At 39.6% G+C, this 11,937-nt stretch overlaps 1 protein-coding gene across 2 annotated transcripts in view; it reads right to left on the bottom strand.

Moving 5' to 3' along the window:
• pacsin3 (protein kinase C and casein kinase substrate in neurons 3) overlaps nt 1-11,843 on the bottom strand; it is a 121,307-nt gene extending 109,464 nt beyond the window's left edge. The window contains exons 1-2 of one of the 2 annotated variants that reach the window (XM_039601826.1): nt 11,329-11,843; nt 6,990-7,087 (exon numbers count right to left, since the gene is read on the bottom strand). The gene's annotated coding sequence lies outside the window, so the exon portion shown is untranslated. The remainder of the gene's footprint in view (nt 1-6,989; nt 7,088-11,328) is intronic. The other variant, XM_039601785.1, reaches the window with a different exon arrangement.
• Nucleotides 11,844-11,937: the final 94 nt, after the last annotated feature.

An 11,937-nucleotide genomic window follows, 5' to 3' on the forward strand; every position in this document is an offset into this window, starting at 1 on the left:
AATCTCCTCAGACCAACACAAAGTCTGGAAACTCTGCATAGAAAGTCAATGGAGAGCTTGTTCACAATCACCGCTTGATTTCTCTAATGAGAGGCATTTTCAAATCGTCATATCTCCTTAACGCAGCAAAGTTAAGACATGAGGCTTGTGCCAATATATCTTCAGACACTCCTGACGCTCACAATTCAAGAATTTCTTTCTCACCTATTACCATTTGGCCATGAATTGGGTTTGTTTGAGGGTAGGAAATTCGTCCCTCGCTCAGATTTCTTCAGCTTTCAAACTCTGGAAATGAACCACTTTTTTCTCTCGTCATATCTTTTTGATGGATTTCCACAGAGACCTGAAAATTTCCATGACTGTTCACCAAAGCCTGCTGTCTCTTACGGTGAAAGAATGATATCGATACTCCAAATAGATTTAGAGTTACAAAGCTTTGTTCGAAGGCAAGACAGGGTAGTTTTCTCTTCGCCTCTACTCAGTTATGGTGCATTAGAAGTCAAATATCTTTAATAATTCATATTTTAATGATAAATTGACAACACTTGAAGATTCCCCCATCTCTTCTGAACAAAACGGTGTAAGAATGACTGTTCCAGCCCCTACGGTTAGGGAATTATGGCCATTTGTTTGAGGGGAGTCCTGACTATGAGAAATAGACTGCAGAAATCCTGTCTCTGTGCTGCGTGTGTGTAAAAACAGGTGCACCTGTTTTGGCGGGAAAAAGCACAGAGCCTCTCTGATTGGTGGATTCAAATTTAGCAGCTCCCAGGCTGCTTGACTGACCTAGAAACTTGATTTTCTCTCCCTGTGATTTAAATTCAATATATTTAGACTGCTTGACTGAATTTGATCCTGTGTGTCTCTCTGTTTGTGTGTTTCCATATGTGTACATATTTGTAATTGTGGGACTTTTTTCAGCTGTTCATTTTGCTTTTCCAATTTTTCTATTTAAGTTATTACTATTGTGCTAAGTCATAGCATTTCTGCTGCTTTTCAGTATTTGTGCTAAGTATAGCATTTGTTCTAAAACATATTTCTACCAAATACAGTATTTCTGATATGGTATTTCTGCCATTTTATAGTATTTGTGCTAAAACATAGTATTTCAACTAAATGCAGTATTTCTGGGTAATCATAGTATTTCTATATATTTCTGCCAGCTCCCCAGGGAGTTAATCCTCTGTGAGCACTGTAATATTCAAATTTACATATCAGGACCTGCACGACTTCACAACCAGCCAATGATTTCTGAGGGCTAGTACATTCAAATTTGCATTTTCATGCCTTTTTGGCTCCTAAGCCAACCAATCATCTATGTCATATATCTCTAATAATTAATCTAATTTTGTGTATCTGTTGGCTGTTCTTATTTTTTTTTCTAAATGTATTTTTATTTAATTTTTTCACAGGTGAACAAAAATTAGTTTTCAGCTAACTTAACCATGTTCCTTTTTATTCAGCTTATCATTTTACCTTTAAAATATTTTCACTTAAGTTATTACTATTCTGCTTAATCATATTATCTGTTCTAAATCATTGTTATTAAGCTATATTGTAGGATTTCTGCTAAATCATAGTATTTCTGCTATATTATATTTTTCTTTCTAAATATAGCATTTCTGCTATAGAATAGTGTTCCTGCTATATTATAATATTTGTGCTAAACTGGAGTATTTTTGCTAAAACATAGTATTTATATAAAATTACAATATTCATAGTATATTACAGTGTCTCTGGTAAATCACAGCATTTCTGCTATTTTGCACTGTTTTTCTAAATCATAGTATTTCTGTAATGTTCAAGAATGTTTGGCTAAATATATTCTTTCAGTTATCTTATACTATTTCTCCTAAATTCTTGTATTTTTGAGAAGTTATCGTGTTTCTGGTAAGTTACAATATTTCTGCTAAGTTCTGTTATGCTATTGTATTTCTGCCAAGTATTATATTTCCTCTAAGATATTGCAGTTCTGCTAAGTTACTACATTTTAGCAAAGTTCCTTTGCTTCTGCAAAGTTTTTACAATTTCTGCAACTTTTCAGCTTTTTCTGCTAGTTTCAGCAGACAGCTTCAGCTTTAAAGCATCCACACAGCATTTTCGCAGGAAATGCAAATTTTTCTAGTTATATTTACATGCTTCCAGCTCCCGTTTTTGCTCCGTGACAGCTCGGACTTTTCCTTTCTCTCCCTCCCTCGCTCACAGACACATAACGTGTATGGCAGTCCATTCTCGCTGCAGCACGGACTACACTGCCCATGATGCTACATTCTTTAGGGCCATGCCTGTAGCATTCTGCCTTTTAGCTTAGCACAACAACAACAACAAAAAAGCGCTCTCTCACCCAGGAAACACGCAGAGAGAGAGCGGGTCACCCTGTAACCATGGCAACCGTAACGCTGCCGCCTGGAACAACATTACGTAGCTGTCAAACAAACCCAAACAGTCCTGACCCACGACAATATGAAACAGGAAAGTACCGCCGTGTAATCCATTTATTTCAACAAAGTAACTGTATTCTGAATACCACCTTTTTAAACGGTAACTGTAACGGAATACAGTTACTCATATTTTGTATTCTAAATACGTAACGGTGGTACATGTATTCCGTTACTCCCCAACACTGGATATTACGTATCGGTATCGGTCCGATACTGACGTAAATTACTGGATCGGATATCGGAGAGAAATAAAAAAAGTAATCCGATCCATTAAATATCAAAAAAGCACCTCACAAAACTTGCGACACGGCGTAACTCGGCTCATAACCGTAGCGCATCGGAGCAGTGTGCTCACGTGATAGAGCGGCTGTGTGTATTTGTAGCCTTGCTACCAAACCAGCATTTCATCTCCGAGGAAGTTATCCCAGAGAGAAGTAAAGCAAGTGTGTAAGTTCATCTCTGAATGTTTGTAAAGCATTCCCACGTTAAGCTTAACAACCGATATATGGAGCAAGTGCCTCTTCTCTCTCCCTCCGTCTCCTGCTGCTACTTTAGTCATGAAACTGCTTAATGATCAGCTGATCGGCTTTTCTGTCGCGAGTCCGTCTCTCTTCTTTGTTTTTAGCCCACTTTGCACCACAAAGAGGAAACCAGCAGCTGAACAACAGCAGCGCGTTTAAGCTTGATAAGCTGTTGTTAGAATTTATTTAATATTACTTTCTAGACCAGGATCTTTTTCTACGTAGCTGACCGCTGGTAACTGTGCAGGGGCGGATCTAGCAAAGTGTAGCCAGGGGGCCGATAGGGCATTAACAGGGAAAAGGGGGCACAAAGACATACTTTTCTTTCTTATTCTCATTTAAAATGTCTAGCTTTTAATAAATAAATAAATATCTGAATCTTACACCCAAAGTTTTAATCTTGTGTAAAATGTATAGAAGCACATTACTGTATATAGTAACTGTTAAGTCTAATTTACCCTAGTAAGCTATACTACTTTTTCCTTTGGGAAGGTACCATCTGTGCAGTCTGCAATTCTGTAGAAGAAAGATGTTGAATCTATTTAATTTTTCTTGAAAAATAATTTATTTCTGTGCATTTTTTTTTCACCCTGCATCAAATTAAAGTACTAAAGTGCTAACTACTCTTTAAAATACCAGAATAGGAAGGATGGAGTAGGTTTAAGTTTATTAGATTGATCAGTATTGCTGAACTAGGAAATATTTTGGGTGCAGTGTATTTTTTACATACAGGTATAACAGAATAGCTTTAGTGTTGTTGTTTATTTAAACTTGAGTATGAAGTTATACAAAATGCAGCAAGATATTTTATAAAAACAGTTTTATTGATTGAAAAACACACTATATCGGATTCATATCGGTATCGGAGATATCCAAATTTATGATATCGGTATCGATATCGGACATAAAAAAGTGGTATCGTGCCATCTCTATTTTTTTTTTATACAGAGCACCTCTGTTGAGAAGCACAGCAATCAGTGATAAAAAAAAGGAAAAATCATCTCATCCAGTACACAATCTATTGACCTGTGCATCCAATGTGTCCCTGCTAAAGAGGTGGGTGATGGGAAGAGAGAGAGAGACAGAAGGAGATTCTGGTTGTTGGTTTTTAGAGAAGTGGGTCAGACCAGTGAGGAGGAGGGGAAAGAGCAGCTGAGGGAGGGATGAGATAGAGAGGCAGGTCCAGACCTCATAAGCCCCACTGGAAAACTCATGGCCACTAATCTGATTAATGTAAACCAACAGTTTCCCTGCAGCAGTGCCAGGGCTATATGCTCCTACACATGAAGCCTGGGGAGGCCCACGCGACCATTAGTCTGAAAGCTCGTCTGCATTCCAGCTACGTCTCAGTATGTGAGATTATGCACTGTAGGTTCATGAGGACCCGGAGGCTTTAAACCTCTAAAAAGAGGAGCGCTTGGAGATTCTTCTCTACTCCAGTTCCTGCCAGCAGCTGGCTGCATATGAGAGCCTGGGAATTAGCTGTGTATCAGACCACTGCTGTGTGATTCTGAGCAAAATGAGAGACTGTTTAAAGAAAGAAAACGTTGACCATGCTCACAGTGATTACATAATAATTGCTGTTGGCAACAATAAACCACAATATGGGAGACTCTGAAAGCCATCATGTTTGGCTTTAATAAACAACTATCTCTAGCTTGAAATGGCTACTGAGGACAAATCAGGAAGTCAAATATTTCTTCCCCAAAAAAGTCTGAAACAAACAAACAAAAAAACCTATGGAACTTTTCTCCTTACAGTGGAAATTTACATTTGTAAAAACTAAAAGGCAAAACTGGTCCTAAAAGCAAGTCCAGACTTAAAATGATTTCCCTTTATAGGTGATTTCCACTTATGACAAGTGTGTGATGTTTGAGTATTTATACAGAGTCGCTTAAATTAAACCCTGGTCTAAAGGAAGATAATGGCACAGTTGTTTTAAGTGGCAGATGGGTGCAGTTTCATCATGTTTAGCTTTCAGTTCAAAACAATAGTTGTTCAGCCTGTTTTTTGCTAGCCAAAGTTTGCATCACAAGTTTGTATCACAATGAAATGCAGATTTAAATTACGCTAGCTACTAGCGCTAGTTAGCTACCCAGTTAAAAATTCATGGTCATGGTCATGTCAGGTTTAAAAAAACAAAACAAAAAACAACCCCCCCCCCCAAATGCTAATCTCCCTAAAACAGGACTTTTCATATTTTAAAGACAGTTCTAGATGCTTCCTGTTCATGTCAATACTGTTTGACTTGATAAGAAAATATCTTATTAAGTCATTCGTGTGAAGGCATCAAAATGTACAGTTTAGCACAATATAAACATGAAGGAAACAGGCGGCCATGCTTTGTAAAAAGGCAACAAAATCCACCTAGAAACATTTCTAAATTTCAATCAATCAGATGCCGTATGTTATACTGATACAAACGATGGTGTGAGTGCTTTTAGTCTTTAAGCTAAGCTAAGGGTATTAGCTTTGCCATTTCTATAACATGGTGATACGAGTGTGAAGATTTTGCCCTATCGAGCTATTTGAACTTCACTGTTAGCATATACGCTTCAGTTTAGCTTAATGGATGTGACATCAAGTTGCACGCTTTGTGTCAGAAGGGGAACCGCCAACAAGTTTTCCACATGTTATCATAGGGCTGTTCGATATAACGATATATATTGGATGACAATATGAAAACGTGTATCGTTTGATATTACGCTATCGTTTGTTTCGTGGTGTCGCAAAATAAACTGTTTACGCCAATATTTTGCTTTTTGATGGTAACTGTAGAATTTTTTCCTTAAAGTTCTCTCTTTCTCTTATATTTAATACAACCTCACTACGGACGGTCAAGCGACTGTTTTTAAGTGTTGTCGTTGGCAACAACGACAGTAAAACTATCGCGTGGCTCCGCCATCCGCTTGTTTATTTTCTACATAAACCTTTTACAATAAAGCTGAAGATCCTGTTGAGATTTTTCAAAATAAATTGAATTACGTGAAATAGTATGCAGAGTGTTTACGGATGGGAAGCTGAAAAGAGCCGTCAGGTGCTAATAAATAAACCTTAGAACAGGCTTTTCCCCGCAGCACGCCGTGTAATAAGTACTCACAAAGAAAAATGCGGCAGTTTCAACTTATGTCTAAAAATGTAGTTTCATGCATCGGTCAAAACACTCGACTCCAGGTATACGACGCCCAGCTGAAAACACTTCATGCAAGTAGAGTTGCCCGAGATTCACAGAATTTACAGAAAATGTAAAATTTTTGTAATACTGCATATATCGTTGTCGGGACGATAAATGTCTTATATTGGAATATGAGATTTTGGTCACACAGCCCTTTGTTATCATGAGTGTCTCAAACTGTGAATCTAAATGGCATCCTGGCAAATGCACAAACTTGTGAATCACTGTGCGAGCAGACAATGCTCAAAGTGAAAATGCACATCCAGTATCATACAAACCTGTTCTAAACGGAACTCAGAATCTTCTCTGCTTTTAAAAGACTATTACATCATGTCACTAACGTTTGGACGGTGAATGCGGGAAGTGTTCAGCACATTTCTCTGTCAGGTTGTCAGACTGCTAAACAACTTAACAACTTCTGCTATACCAGCACACCCATGACTCCAGCAAAGAATAGCTTCAGTTTGCATGCAACACTAAAGAGGCATCTCCACAAAACAGGTATCATTTAAAGAAAGGTGGAACAAGAGGTGGTTGACTCTTACGCAACTCTTAAATGTGTAGTTTAATTTTTTTGTCTTCACTCATTGAGCTGATGCGTTTCTAATGTCTTCAGACTTAAAGAGATATTGTGGAGCTTTCCAGGGCTGCAAGCAGATACCATCAACAAACTGAGTGGATTATGTGTAGGAGTCAGGTGGAAGCTACCGACAGATGAGACAGAGAGCAAGCGCAGCATGTTAAATGTTACAGGGGCACAATGGGCATCATTATGAACAGTGTATATCCAGCACACAAACCACACAGCACACACTGTTCCCATACGGAGCCCAGAGGGACAGCAAAACTTACCTTATGAGAGACAAAAAAAGAGATGGACAGATGTCCAAACAGAAGACAGCCTCCGTCTCCGCAGGTCTGAGAAACACAGAGGAGGCAGGAAGATACCACTGGGGCAGAAGCAACAGCAAAGGGAGAACACACACACACACACAGAGAGACAAAGAGAGAGGGGTTTGTTAGCAAAGCAGCCAGCAGTTAGTTAGCTAGGCAAGCTGCCAGTTATATTGGCTCGGTGCTGGCTGGAGGGTAGAACACATTCTGGGAGTCATGGTGAAATACCGCACATGGAGTGTGTAGTTGAGGGTTAATGAAGCAGGTAGAGAGCAGCAGCCCCTGTAAGGGGAGGTCAGAGCAGTTAAATCATACCTCTGCCAGAGCAGCGAGTGAGCAGCAGAGTGGCAAGTTGTTAAAAGACCACACCAGCGATTTTGCTTTGTTCAGACATACACTGTAAATTTCAACTTTTGAAAAAGGTTTTTCCACCTTATAGAGACTTGAAACCCTTTAAAAAAAACAAAATTTACAACCCTGTGGTTAGTTGGTAATATTAATTACTACTTTAAGGAGAAAAAAAAAATACCAGCCTAATGCAAGGCTCTTTTGTAGAAGATTTTCCAACAGCAGCAAGCAATCAGAAAGCAAATAAGTCTAATTATCCAAACAAGCAGGACTAGCTCTGTTTTGTTTAGTGACTGAGGACATTTAATCTCAGTTGTTGCGACATTTGTGATACAAGAAGTTGGTTATCACATCTACAGATGGTTGCAGCGACACAGCATGTCTTTATCCTGTTTTCCTTCTCTCACCCCAACCGGTCGCAGCAGATGGCCCTGCCCCTCCCTGAGCCTGGTTCTGCCAGAGGTTTCTTCCTGCTAAAAGGGAGTTTTTCCTTCCCACTGTTGCCAAAGTGCTTGCTCATAGGGGGTCATATGATTGTTGGGTTTTTCTCTGTATCTGTTATTATAGAGTATAATGTACAATATAAAGCGCCTTGAGGCGACTTCTGTTGTGATTTGGCGCTATATAAATAAAATTGAATTGAATTGAATTGATATGCAGTTACTCTCTAAACCGCTCTGTTCTTTTAATAATCAGCAGATAAATCTAAATCCACATTTAGCCACAGCTGAAGATCGCTGGCACAGAAGATTAAACCTTTGTGTCGGTTTCTCATCAGCTGCCACAGTTTGTGAACCCATTCATAAAAAAACAAAACAATGGCCTCTTTTGGGTGCTTCCCAGTATAACTTGGATATGTGACCAAGTTTCACTTCTGATGACAAATGCTTTAAGAGCCAGAGCTGAGAGCCCCACCCTCATCACTAAGAACACAAACAATGACTACAGCTTATTAATTATGAGCACAGCTTCAAATAATTCACTAATGAGAGGTTGGATATTAGTGTGAGGGCAGATCAAGCATAACTTCCAGTGATGGCAAAACATTTTCTGCTTCCACCAACCAGTCAAACAATACTTTATGTCCACGTCTCTCCAGATATAATCTTTGAATAAGTTCAGTAATTACTCAGTATACAATAGCACAAATCAGACTGAAGAGGTGAAAAAATCTGAGATCCTCACTGCCAGCTAGACTAAAAATGAATCAAATCCATCATCAGAATATTGATTGGGTCAATACTGTGATGAAACCGGGAAATCATCATTTCTTATCTTTAATCGATAATCTTGCCCCATCAATGTGTCTGTTGTGGTTCTATGCATCAAGCTAACTTTCCAGATTTACGGGAATCATGCACATACAGAAATATCTGTACAACTGTAATACTCCTTGTGAGTTCAGGTGAGTTGAGCTGTAAATGTTGGTAATTTTGAGGAAAAATATTAACAGTGAGGAACCTTGTTTTTGGTTCAAGAAAGACATAAAAACCTACCTACAGAAAACAGAAAATGCCAACTGAGAGGATACAGTTCTCACTTTAATAGGTTTTAAAGTTATGCACTGATTACAAAGATTATAGTAAGAACACCCAAAAAGTGCATATATGCTATGCAGGACTGTATTTTAATAATTTTAATTTTCACTTTTTAGTAAGAATTACCTACTCTAGTAAGAAGTACCTACTAGATCACAGTAGATACACTGTAAAATAACAGTATGTTGGCAAATCTAGCTGCCAGTACTGTTATTTAACAGTACTGGCAGTTATTTAACAGTGTTCATCCAAACCAAAGCATCTTGCAAGTAGAAACAAATATAAGCCACATGGAAACGTCAGTTTGATGAAAGCATAGGGGTTCTCCATCTCGGGGAGGGGTCAGCAACCTTTACTATGAAAAGAGTCATTTTTAAGAACAAACATCACTGTCAGCAATTTGTGTGTTAAATGCAATCATGCATTTTGGCCACGTTTCACTTTCCCGCTCACTGATGGCAGTCCTGTACCATCTGACAGCTGCTGCCTGCAGCCCGAGGCTCTGTGTCTAACTGACAGCAAACCATGTGACGCTTCTCTGGCAGTGAGAGGCGAGAGCAGAAAAAACGAAAGCAGATCACAGAGAGCCAAAGTATGGCGTTCCAGAGACTGAGTCAAAGAAAAGGACAACTCAGCCTTGTTCCCACACATACAGCTGTTCTCCCAGCTCACTTCTAACCAGACCAGAACCACATCACGGAGGCCATCCTGGTCTAAAATAGCCTCCGTGGCAGCTCCCTCCAGCTCAGCACGGAAACATAAAGCTTGCAAACGGGACATAGGCCCTGGGAGTCTAAGCTCAATCTGTTGCATGCTGCAGGCAACACGACCGAAGATTAACCTGCTTCCCCTGCTATTCACATTTGACTGCATGGAAGCACGCTTTCCAGAAAATTCAACCCAAGCCTGAATGAATGCAGCTACAACAGGGTTCGTAAAAACAGAGCTGAAATGATAAAAGAAATCATCTGTCAGCTAACAGGTTCATGCAACTTTCTTGATAAGTGATGCACGATAGAGCCACATGGAAATATTTCTACTGTCAACAAACAGACCTGCACTCTTTGCTTTTTTGACTTTTTTGGGGGGGAGGTCATATTTTCAAGAAGGAGTATGTAAGGACAAGTGATCTGACAGACTGGGAGGGAGTGAACGCTCTGTGTTGACATATCACATGTTTCCAAGAAATTCAACTTGTTTGGCAGGAGAGAGCTTTAAGGTGGGGGAGGTTCCTATAGCCTCCAAACTTTCTTCCTTCTCAAATCATAATCATAATGATGAGTAAAGAGCAAGAGTAAAGTGCGGAAGGCTCAGAAACAACACTTCATTACTGTCATGAAGGTAAAGCAACAAAATTGATTATGATTTTGTTGCTCCTTTCTCCACACCTTACTTCAAATCTTAATTCTCATGCTGGCAGATCACTGACACCTTTTGAAATGCCTAAATCATCTTCCTTTACTCGCATGGACTTAAGTATTTTGGGAAATCAGGTTCTTATACACATGATAAGCACTAGTAACCCGATTCCTGCACTCTTTTAGTTCAGGTTATGTTTACAGATGCAAATCAAAGTTTTTGGAACAGTAAATCTGACAACCAATGTAACTGTTAACCAAACTCAAATTCTCCATGCTAAGTAGACTTGAGCCAATGTATGCATATTTTTTTCCTCATGTAAAACATTTAACATATATATTTAACTGTTTCATTGCTAAAATTCTGTTACTTCAGTCCTGTGGTTTGTCCCTAGTATAATTGGAGGAGGGCCCTACTGGAGGCACATTTGTAAAGCACTTTAACACAGGACAAACTTAAAGGGGAAAAAAAGACTGCAACACTACACCTGCCATTGTCTGCACTGCTGTTATAACACTTTGCTAAAGCTGTGCCTCGCAAGGGTCATGTGTGTTATTCATGTTTTTTTGGGCTCACTTACAGATACTAATTAATATGAGCAACAACAACGGGCAGCAAAAGGGCAGAATTATAATAGCACAAAGTTAAAATCTATTTAAATTACTACATGGTAAAGTAAAGTGAGTAAAGTAGAGAGTTTGGGGATTTTTCTGCCCCCTGCTGGTCAAAAATCACCTGGTACCGCTTTAAAACGTAAGGTTACACATTTCGGTTTGGAATATGAAAAATGGCAAGTTTAACAGTCACTGCATGGATGTTTACATATTCATTACAGATGGTGTATTTCTGATTATACTTAGAGCTAGATCAATAATAACTAAAACTAGTCTCTATGAAATACACGTGGAAACATTTTAGGAAGACAAAAAGGCGGCGATAAAACAGCAGCACTTCCTTCCAGTTGCTTGCATTGGGCAGTTTTCCCATCACAAAGTTTTTCCAGTGTTCAGGGTGTGAACATGTGCAGACAGCAGGCAGGTGAGGAGCCTTACCTGTTTCTCTCCGAGCCGGAGGAACAAACGAACACCAAGATCCTCCTGGAGCTGCAGCCTCTCCCCTCCTCTTTCACCACCTCTTGTCACGCTAACAGTAATATTCGCTTTAAAAAAACAAAACAAACACTCCTTTTTTAGGCTTCCACAAAGTGCGACATCTTGCAAGTTGTCTCCCCAGTCCTCCGTCGACCTCCCTCAGCCATTTACACTTCTCCAGCCACAGCACTGTTTCAACAAACTCCCAATATAACGGCGGGCTCGGTTCCTGCTCGGCTCGGTTAAAAAAAGAAAAAAAGAAGAAAAAAAACGTAAAGTTATAGCCTACACGCTGAGAGAAGGGGGAAAAAATAATGATAACGCTAATTAAAAAGGAAAAAGGGCGCGTTTGTGTTCCCCGGCAGGAACGAAAAGCTGTCTGGGCTGGTAGGTGTACGGACGTGTCTTCCCCCCTCCGGTGCCTGCTGGCGTTTCTGTGTAATCAGATGCTGCTCACCACAATATCCATTCATCCTATTACAGGTTAACCCTTCACTGTCTGCGGGCGGCTGCATGCTGCCCTCCAGCGCTCTCACACATCCATCGCAGACTCTCTGACCAAACCACTGA

Source organism: Oreochromis aureus, linkage group 1, assembly GCF_013358895.1.
Source record: "Oreochromis aureus strain Israel breed Guangdong linkage group 1, ZZ_aureus, whole genome shotgun sequence".
In the NCBI taxonomy this organism is placed as follows: Eukaryota; Metazoa; Chordata; class Actinopteri; order Cichliformes; family Cichlidae; genus Oreochromis; species Oreochromis aureus.